Source organism: Eumetopias jubatus, unplaced genomic scaffold, assembly GCF_037043125.1.
Source record: "Eumetopias jubatus isolate StellerSeaLion01/CBP00866 unplaced genomic scaffold, mEumJub1_p1.0 scaffold_17, whole genome shotgun sequence".
Lineage (NCBI taxonomy): Eukaryota > Metazoa > Chordata > Mammalia > Carnivora > Otariidae > Eumetopias > Eumetopias jubatus.
The window spans coordinates 29,242,889-29,253,780 of NW_028274823.1; the positions used below are offsets into that span (position 1 = coordinate 29,242,889).

General features: G+C 39.0%; 1 non-coding gene across 1 annotated transcript; it reads right to left on the reverse strand.

Moving 5' to 3' along the window:
* Positions 1 to 935: 935 nt before the first annotated feature.
* On the reverse strand, positions 936 to 1,042 carry LOC114205510 (U6 spliceosomal RNA). The gene has a single exon (XR_003608405.1). It is a non-coding gene; the product is annotated as a U6 spliceosomal RNA (small nuclear RNA).
* Positions 1,043 to 10,892: the final 9,850 nt, after the last annotated feature.

Below are 10,892 nucleotides of genomic sequence, written 5' to 3' on the forward strand. Positions count from 1 at the left end.
GAGGGATCCAGCAGGAGACAGTGAAGTGCCAGGGAATATAATGCTTTCTCCAAGGCACAAGGCAAAGGAGAGATTAGACCCAAGTATCAGCTGGGAACTGAGTGAACCTAAATCTCAGCCAGTAGGTGTGCTTCAGGTAACAGGATTTAACAGGGCAGGGAAAAATGGGCCTGAGAGTGGGAGCAGGGCCTCCTCTTCTAAAGATAAGAGTCATCCAGGAAGCAGGAGATGTGGGGATGGATAGGGGCAAGGAGAGATGAGGGATTGAAAAACATAGGAGGAGCCAGACCTTGACTGTTGTTCCTCACCAGGAGACCAGGATGCCTGGGCTTAGGTAGCTCTCATGTGCAGAGGTATGCACCTGGTTAGAGGACAGATGCTCAGAGAAGGCAGCTAAGAAGAGGTCTGGAGGGAAGCCTGGGTGGCTCAGTCAGTTAAATGTCTGCCTTCAGCTCAGCTCATGATCCCAGGATTGAGTCCCGCATCAGGCCCCTCACTCAGCAGGGAGTCTGCTTCTCCCTCTGACATTCACCTCTCTGGGGCTTTCTCTCTCCCTCTCAAATAAACTAATAAATCTTAAAAAAAAAAAAAAAAAAAGAAGGAAGGCAGGGGAAGAACTGAGCTCCCCACCCCCACCCAGGTCCAGCCATGGCGCCAGCCTGAATCCATTATGCTTGATCCACCCAGGGCTGAGATGAGAAATTGAAATGGGGAGGTGTTTGGCCCATGAGCCTTGGTAGCCAAGCTGCTCTGTGGTTGAGCTGCTAGTATGTCTGGGGTCGTGGGTCCAGGCATTGAGAGTGTAGCTTTGCTGTTTTCGTTTCATTTTGTAATTAAGTTTAAAGATTCCAGCCTGAAAAGATTCAACTGAAAGAAAAGAAGGCAGGATTGAACTAAAGAAAGGGAGGCCAACGTGTTTTTTTGTTTGTTTGTTTGTTTTTATGGAACGCTTCATGAATTTGCGTGTCATCCTTGTGCAGGGACCACGCTAATCTTCTCTGTATGGTTCCAATTTTAGTATATGTGCTGCTGAAGCGAGCACAGGGAGGCCAATGTTGATGCCAGTCAGAAGTCTGGAATAGATACAGGAGACAGGACTGATACATCCCAGCACCAGGTCTAGGCTTCCTCCATCACTCTCTGTGGGCCTCCTCCCCACTCCCAACCTCTCTAAGAACATCCAACCCTCTCCTTAGGGACCCCTCTCACCTCAGGAAACTGCCAAGAATGAACCAGTTGCTCTTCAAGGGACACTTTCCCAGCTGTAGGAAAATGTCTCCCAACTCCTAGCCTCTTCCTGTCCTCTGCATACTTGCCTGCAGTCCTTCATTTATCCACAAGACAAATAATAGAAATAACATAGTGTAGCACATAAAAGCACGGATTTTAGAGTTGAACAGAAACTCAGCTCTACCACCTAACAGCTAGAAGAACTTGGGAGAGTTACTGAACTGTGTTGAGCTTCAGTTTCCTTATCTATAAAATGGGAATGATAATACTTGCTTCAGGTAGTGATTAATTTAGATATGTATAGAAGCATTTGATGTGATGCCTGGCACTTATTAAGCACTCAGTAAGTTATTATTACTGATACTATTAAAATAGAACTTTAAACAACCTGTACTTACCTGGCTCACTGGCTTAAGTGACACCATCAATTCTTTTGTATAACATACTGACTTACACTCATGGCTCATCAAACCTTCATGGCTAGGATGCCATGCACTTGCGCTCCCCCATTTGGTTGAATTGCATGCTTACCAAGAGTCATTTGTTTTTAACTCAGCCTGTTTATGCCAGCTGTGCATATTATTCTTATTATATAATTTAACTAAATGTTATATAAACCAGTGAAATATGAGTACTAAACTAATGTTGCTGTTTGGAAAGACTGTAACAGCAAGTTGCTTAAAAATTTTATGAAATTATGTATTAGTGAGACAACTGAAAAAGAAGGTGAAAAATCATAAAAAAAATCTAGGATTCTGCATTCAGATAGTTTCTCAAATACTTTTCAGTTTCCAATCCATGTTAAAGAAATCAAAACTGAAAATGGCAATCAATGTATTCTGGGTATAGCTCAATCAAGAAAGATGTTGGTGAAATGCCAATCAGTATATCCATACACAAAGAAAGGTCTTGGCCCTACATCTAAAAATGAGAGTATATAGTCTTTTATTTGTTTTAACCTAAAAATATAACATTTAAGGTATGGAGAGGCAAGGTGAGACATGATCCGAAACCTCAAGAAATGTATGGTTTAGAGAGGGAGACAGAAAAGTAAGTTGTTGATCATAGTAGATTATAATGAAGGGTAATAGAACAGAGGGAAGGTGATGCCTAATTTGGGCAACAGTGCAGAGGATTCCTGGAGGAGGTGGCTTCTGAGCTTGCTCTGTGCTCCCTCACGTCTGTCCCTCAACTCCTTTAAAATCTTTCTGCAATATAAACCTGGGACTTGCCCTCCAGCTTTGCCCAAAGGTTCCCTTATTTTCAGATCCCAGTATGACAAAATCCCAAAGAATGTTAGAAGGAACATGGCTGCCCTGACAATAAGAACCCCATGGATCATAGAATGTGTTAGGGACTCTTTATTTATTTATTTATTTATTTATTTATTTATTTAAGATTTCACTTATTTATTTGTCAGAGAGAGAGCGAGCGAGAGCACAAGCAGGGTGAGCACAGGCAGAGGGAGAAGCAGGGATCACAACCTGAGCCAAAGGCAGATGCCCAACCAACTGAGCCAACCAGATGTCCCATACATGCATTTCTTTTAGACCTTCTGTGATTCTACATATATTTTCAGCTGTGCTCTATCTCCCAGGATGAGGTCTATGAAGAGCTTGTGCAAAGAAATGCTCATTTTCTTTGATCATTTAAAAAAATTAACCTTTATGAGATAATTCATGTGCAGTTGTAAGAAATAATAGAATACTCTACCTAGTTTTGGCCAATGATAATATCTTACAAAACTATAGCACAGTATCACAACCAGGATACTGACATTGATACAGGGAAGGTACAGGACGTCTCTATCACAAGGACCTCTCATGTTGCCCTTTTATAGCCACACCCACTTCCTTCCAGCCCTTACTCCTTCCCTAACCCCTGGCAACCACCAATTTTTTTCCCCAGTTAAATGATTTCATCATTTCAAGAATATTATACAAATGGAATCATACAGTATATAATCTTTGGGGATTGATTTTTTTTTTAAAAACCCAACATAATTCTCTGGAGAGTAATCCAGGTTGTGATGTGTATCAGTAGCTCATTCCTTTTTATTGCTGAGTAGTATTCTGTAGTGTGAATGTACCACAACTTATTTCCCCATTTTCTAAATGTTTCATAATTTTATATTTTACATTTGAATCTGTAATTCATTTTGAATTAATCTTTATATAAGGTGACATAGTTCAAGGTTTTTTTTTTCTTTTTTAACCTAATGGACACCCACTTGCTCTAGCACCATTTGTTTTGAAAAGACTATCTTTCCTCCATTGAATTGCTTTTGCACCATTGTCAAAACTCAGTTGGGCAAAAAGATAAAAAAAAAACAAACTCAGTTGGGCATATTTGTGTGGTCTACTTCTGGATTCTCTATTCTGTTCCATTTGTTTTAAAGATTTTTTTTTTTAATTTGAGCGAGAGAGAGATAGTGAGCGTGCATGTGCATAAGTTGGGGGAGGGGCAGAAGGAGAGAATCTTCAAGCAGACTCCCCAATGTGGGACTTGATCTCACAACACATGAGATTGTGACCTGAGCCAAAACCAAGAGTTGGACACTTAACCAACTGAGCCACCCGGGCAACCCTCTGTTCCATTGATCTATGTGTGTATATCTCTACCAATACAATATAGTTTGGATTATTGTAGCTATATATATATATTGTAGCTATATATATATATATATATATATATATATATATATATATATATATAATAAGATTTGAAATTGCATAGATGCATTCTTCCCACTTTATTCTTTTTCAGAATGTTTTAGATATTCTAGCTCTTCTGCCTTTCCATACTACTTTAGAATAATTTTGTCTATATTTACCAAAAAAACCATCCTGCTGGGATTTTCATAAGAACTGTGTTAAACCTGTATATCAGTTTGAGGAGAACTGACATCTTTACTACATAAAGTCTTCCAATTTGTGAATATGATTTGTCTCTCCATTAAAAAGAGATTTTAAAATTTCTTTCATCAGCACTTTGTAGTTTTCAGCATACCATTCCTGCCCATATTTTGTTAGATTTATACCTGAGTATTTCATTTTATTTTTGAGCAATTTTAAATGATATTTTATTTTTAATTTCAGGGGCCATATATGCATTGCTAATATATAGAAATACAACTGATTTTTGTATATTTATTTTTATCCTTCAACTTTGCTAATTTCATGCATTAGTACTAAAAGGTTTTGTTTTTTTTTTAAGATTCCTTGGGATTTCCTAAGTAGACAGTAACGTCTTCTTTTCCGATATGTATAGTTTTTATTTCCTTTTCTTGCCTTATTGCCCTGGCTAGAATCTCAAGCTCTATGTTGAATTGGAGTGGTGAGAGGGAACATCCTTGTCTTTTTCCTGGTCTTAGGGGGAAAACATTCAGTCTTTCACCACTAAGTGTAATGTTACCTCTAGGATTTTTATGGATGCTCTTTATCAAATTGAGGAAGTTCCCCCTATATTCCTATTTTTCAGAGTTTTTGTTGTTGTTGTTCCCCTCCTTCCTTCCTCCTATTTTTCAGAGTTTTTATCATGAACTGGGTGTTGAATCCTGTCAAATACTTTTTCTGCATCAACTAATACATTCATGCGATTGTTCTTTAGCTTGTGCATAAGGTAGAATGCATTGATTTTTAAATATTGAACAAGCCTTTCATGACTGGAATAAACTCCAGTTGGTCAGGATGTATAATTCTTTTTACATATTGCTGGATTTCTGGTTTGCTAGTATATATTTAGAGAGGGAAAGAGAGTGGGGGGAGGGGCAGAGGGAGAGGGAGAGGGAGAATCTTAAGCAGGCTCCATGCCCAGTGTGGAGCCCGACACAGGGCTGGATCTCACGACCCTGAGGTTATGACCTGAGCCAAAATCAAGAGTCGGACACTTAACCAACTGAGCCACCCAGGTGCTCCTGCCTGGTTTGCTAGTATTTTGCTGAGGATTTTTGCACCTATATTCATGAAGAATATTGCTGTGCAGTTTTCTCTCTCTCTTTGGTACTGTCTTTGTCTGATGATAGCCAGCTAATATTAACTTCATAAAATTAATTAGGAAGTGTTACCTCCTCTTCTATTTTCTGGAAGAGATTATGTAGCTCTGCTGTTCTTTTTTCTTTAAATATTTGGTAGAATTAGAATTCTCCAGTAAAATTGTCTGGGCCTGGAGATTTCCTTTATGAGAATTTAAAAATGATTAATTCAACTTTCTTAATAGTTATAAAATTATTAAAATGATCTATTTCACATTGGGTGAGTTGTGGTAGTTTGTGTTTTTCAGCGTGTGTAGAGTTGTTCGTACTCTTCCCTTATCCAGTTGATGTTTGCAGGGTCTGTAGCAGTATTTCCTGTTTCACTCCTGAAACTGATAATTTGTGTCTTCTCTCTTTTCTCTTTGTCAGTCTTGCTAAAGCCTTATCAATTGTATTTTTTTTATTTTTTAAATTAAGTAGTCTCCATGCCCAGTGTGGGGCTTGAACTCACAACCCTGAGATCAAAAGACACATGCTCTACCAACTGAGCCAGCCAGGAGCCCAAGACTTTGCCTCTTTTCTTTCTTTTTTTTTTTAAGATTTATTTATTTATTTGGAGGGGAGGGGCAGAGGGAGAAGGAGAGAGAACCTCAAGCAGACTCCACACTGAGTGCAGAGCCTGACATGGGGCTCAATCTCATGACGATGAGATCATGACCTGATCTGAAATCAAGAGTCAGGCACTTAACTGACTGGGCCACCCAGGTGCCCTGACTTTTCTGCTTTTCTAATGCCTGACTTTAGTATATATATATATATATATTTCCTATCAGCACTGCTTTAACTGTGGCCCACAAATTTTGATATGTTGTATTTTCATTTTCATTGAGTTCAATGAATTTTTTAAAATTTCCCTTGAGACTTCCGCTTTGATTCATGGATTATTTACAAGTGTGTTGTTTTGTTTCCAAGCGCCTGAAGAGTTTCTTGTTATCTTTACGTTATAAATTCTTTAAAAAAATTTGTAGTCAATGAACACACCATGTATGATTTTAATTCTTTTAAATTTGTTGAAGCTTGTTTTACGGCCCAGGAAATGGTCTACGTTGGTGATTGTCCCATATACACTTGAAAATAATATGCATTCTACTGTTGTTGGGAGTGTTCTGTAAATGACAATCAGATCCTGTTGGTTGATGGTGGTTTTGAGTTCTATCCAGTTGTCCTGTCAGTTATTGAGAGAGGGTTTTGAAGTTTTCAACTATAATTGTGTATTTGTCTGTTTCTCCTTTCAGTTCTATCAGGTTTTGTTTCACATATTTTGCAGTTCTGTTGCTTGATCCTACACAATTAGAATTGTATATCTTCTTGATGAGTTGACCTATTAATCATTATATCATATCCCTCTCTGTCTCTGGTAATTTTATTTACTCTGAAGTCTACTTTATCTGATACTAATATGGTATATGGACTGATATACATATGGACTTCTCCTTTGTTTTGTTAATATTTTCATGATATATCTTTTTTCATCCTTTTGCTTTCCCTCTCTCTCCATCTCTCTCTCCCTACACACACACACACACACACACACACACACACACGTAGTTAGGTCATGATTTTTACTCATTAATTTGTGTATTTATGCCATTTACATTTAATATAATTATTGATCTATTAGAGCCTAAGTCTGACCTTTTACGTTTTCTCTTTGTTCCCTACTTCATTTCCATTTCTTTTTCCTTTTTGTGGGTTACTGAAACATTTTTTAGAATTCTGCTTTTATTTCTCTATGGTGTTTTTGAGTTTATCTCTTCTTTTAAAATGGTTTCTTTAGGTATTACATTATATATGCAAAACTTACCACAGTCTACTAGTGTCATCATTTTACTAGTTCGGGTGAAGTGTAAACATTTTACCTCATTTTACATCCCTTTACCTTTCCCCATTTTTAATATCTAAAATATTTCCTTTATATGCATCAGTGTTGTAATTTTTGTTTCAACAGTCAAATATAATTTAGAAAACTCAAGAGGAGTTACCACGTTTTTTCTTCCTTTTTGGTGTTTCAAGGTATCTTCTTTTATCAATTCCTTTGTGTTTGGAGAATTTTCTTTAGCCATTCTTTTAGAGTAGGTCTGCTAGTGACACATTCTCTTAGTTTTCCTTTATCTGAGAATGTCTTGATTTTCCTTTCATTTCTGAAGGATATTTTCACTAGATATTCTGGGTTGACAGTTTTCTTTTAGCTCTCAAAAAAGTTGTGCCACTTCTTTCTTGTCTTTATGGTTTTTGATGAAAAATCCACTGTATTTGAATTGAGTTCCCTTCTAGGTAAGTTGTCATTTCTCATTACTTTCAAGGGTTTTCTTTGTCTTCAGTGTTTAGAATTTTGACTTCTTTAGGTTTATCCTGGTGTGGACTTCTTTAGGTTTATCCCGTTTGGAATTCACTCAACTGCTTGAATCTGTAGGTTTACATATTTCGCCAAATTCAGGGGAGTTTCTGCCATTTTTGAATACTTGATCAGCCCTACTCTCTATTCTCCCTCTGGAACTCCCATTATAAAAATGTTAGATCTTTCATTATAGTCCTGTAGTCTATTTTCAGTATTTCCCCCCTCTTTGTTGTTCAGATTGGGCAATTTCTACTGTTTTATCTTCTAGTTTACTGATTCTTTTCTCTGTTCTCTCCATTCTGCTTTCAAGCCCATCCACTGAGGTCTTTAGTTCTGTTATGGTATTTTTGAATTCTAAAATTTCCATTTGGTTCTTTGTATTTCTTTCTTTTTTTTTTTAAGATTTTTTTTTTTTTTTTGACAAAGAGAGACACAGAGAGAGAGGGAACACAAGCAGGGGGAGTGGGAGAGGGAGAAGCAGGCTTCCCGCGGAGCAGGGAGCCTGATGCGGGGCTCGATCCCAGCATCCTGGGATCGTGACCTGAGCTGAAGGCAGATGCTTAATGACTGAGCCACCCAGGTGGCCCTATATTTCTATTTCTTTGCTAAGACTTTCTATATCTTTGCTGAGACTTATTTTTTTCATTTGTTTCAAGCGTGTTCATAATTGTTCATTAAAATATTTTTTGTGATGGTTGCTTTAAAATCTTTGTTAGATAATTCTAACATTTTGACAACTCAGTGTTGGCATCTATTTCTTTTTTTTTTTTCATTCAGTTTGAGATCTTTCTGGTTCTTGGTATGATAAGTGACTTTTTATCGAAACTTGGAATTTGGGGTATTATAAGACTCTTGACTTTTTTCAACCTTCTGTTTTAGCTGGCTTCCTCTGACACCCCTCTAGTGGAGGAGTGGGAAGAGAATTTGTTACTGCAAGGTGGGGTAGAAGTCCAGGTTCCCCACTTGGCCTCTCTCCTTATTACTGCTGGGTGGAGGTGAAAGTTCCAGCTCGCCAGTAGGCCTTCTCTGATAACTCCCTGGGTGAGAGGGATTAGGAGAGCTTTGTTACTGCTACCCCCACATAGCTTTCATTGACATCATGGAAGGAATGAAAGTCCTTAAGTCCTTAAACTGTACTAGGCCTCCTCCAATACCACCCCAATGTGGAGGAGAAGGGTCACCTCATAACTGCTGGGTGGAGGTCCAAGTCCAGGGTCCCCATGTGGTCTCCACTGACACTGTGGGGTGCTATAGGGAGCTTGTTACCTCTGGCAAGTACAAGTGTCCAGACTCCCTACTTAGCCTTCTCTGACACCATCTGCAAGTGGTTGGGATGCCTCATTAAAGCCTACTGAGAATAGAAGTCTAGTCTTAGCCTTCACCCTTGCTGGCATGGGTGGGAGTGGGGCCACAGATTTTTCTGTGGAATTTGGCTGAAGTAGATTAGTTATTGTCTAAAAGCTTTCTTTCTAGGTTGTCCCTTTCCTGCTTGCTTGACTAGAGAGAGCAGCTTTCATGGGGATTTTTTTTTTTTTTTTTTTTTGTCTGTACTTATTGGTGTTTCTGGGTTGCCAGCTTCTTCAGCTCCAGGTCTGAGAAAAATGAGGTGAGACAAAAGAAAACCCAGGGAAGTCAATATGTCATTCCTTGGATTCCAAGGTCCCTAGCTGATCTGCCTTCTTCTCTCCATATTTCAGTCTTCTTATGCTTGCTTTATGAATAAGGTCCAGGAATTTAGTTGTACTTAATGGAAGGAATAGGGGAAAGTATGTCTATTCTACCTATCCTATACTGTCTTTCTAGGATAAAAACTTTTTTGATGATTTTGATACCAATCCATTTGCTGGGCCTTCAGGACATAGTAGGTACTGTTTAGGCACTTCAAGGTTAGCATAATATATAGATTATAGCTCCTGTAATGCCAGGACCTCACCGTTAGGTAGGACAGCCATCCATGTCTCCCTTATAGTCTGGCTCATTGTTAAGAGCATGGCTTAGAATCAGGACTGAGTCCCAATTCCAGCTCTGCCACTTCCAAACTCTGTGACCCTGGATAAGTGAGTTAACCTCTCTGATTCTCAGTCTCCTCACTTGGAAAACAGGGTAAGGATTAGTACCAATATCATAGGCTGTTGATGGATTAAACAAAATAGTGCATGTAAATCAGTTTGCATGATGTCATCACATAGCAAGTGCTTAGTAAATATTAGTTGTTGCTCTTGTTGCTGCTGCTTCTGTTGTTGTTGTAAGGCAGGCTGGGCCAGGTATAATAATTCTCCCTTAGCCTTGTTCTCTCCAGTTAGAGCAGGTATTTTGGCTTACTCTGTGCCCACCGCCTCTTTCTTTCCTTCCTTCCTTTCAGATTTTATTTATTTATTTATTTGAGAGAGAGTGAATGAGAGAGCAGAGCCGGGGTAGGATAGAGGCAGGAGAGGAAGCAGACTCCCTTCTGAGGGGGTAGCCTGATGTGGGGCTTCATCCCAGGATCCTGGGATCAGGACCTGAGCCGAAGGCAGATGCTTAACTGACTGAGTGACCCAGGCACCTCTGCCTCTCTCTTCTTATCAACTGTGGGAACCTTCTTAACTTCATGCAGTCTCTTTGAAGGTGCTGAGATGGATGTTGCATGGGATGAATGGGAACAGATGTATACTATTTGTTTTCAATCATTCATTCCCTTATTTATTCATAAATTCCTCCAGCAAATCTTTGTTGGACAATGATCTGGTGCTTGGCAACATGAAGGCAGCTTACAATCTAGCAGGATAGGCATCTAAGTAATGATAATTTGAGGCAGACTATGTGCCAAGAAGAATATGATCAGAATACTCTGAGAGCTCAGAAGAGCAATAAATCACATTTGGATAGAAGAATCAGGGAGGAATTCATAAGATGGGCACATCTGAACTCGACTTCAATAGGTAAACATGAAGGAAGTGCAAGAGATGAGCAAAGAAAAAGAGAAAAGAAGGCACAACTGTAGAAAACAAAATAGTATGGTTTGGCTAGAACACAGTGTATTTGTGTGTGTGGGCGGGGTAGAGTGAGAGGTGACTGGACAGTATGTTGGGGCTGATATTTGGAGAGCTTTGAATATGAGATGTATCAGTCAGGGTTAGGGTTGACTGTAAGCACCCAAGTTACAGTAGCTTAAACACATAAGGGTTTATTCTTCTCTAAGTAAAATAACTTCAGAGTTTGGTGATCTGGGATTGGTATGGCAGCTCTACATCACCAGAGACCCAGGCTCCTTATATACTTAGCAAGTGCTTCCACCTTTAAATTTGTGCC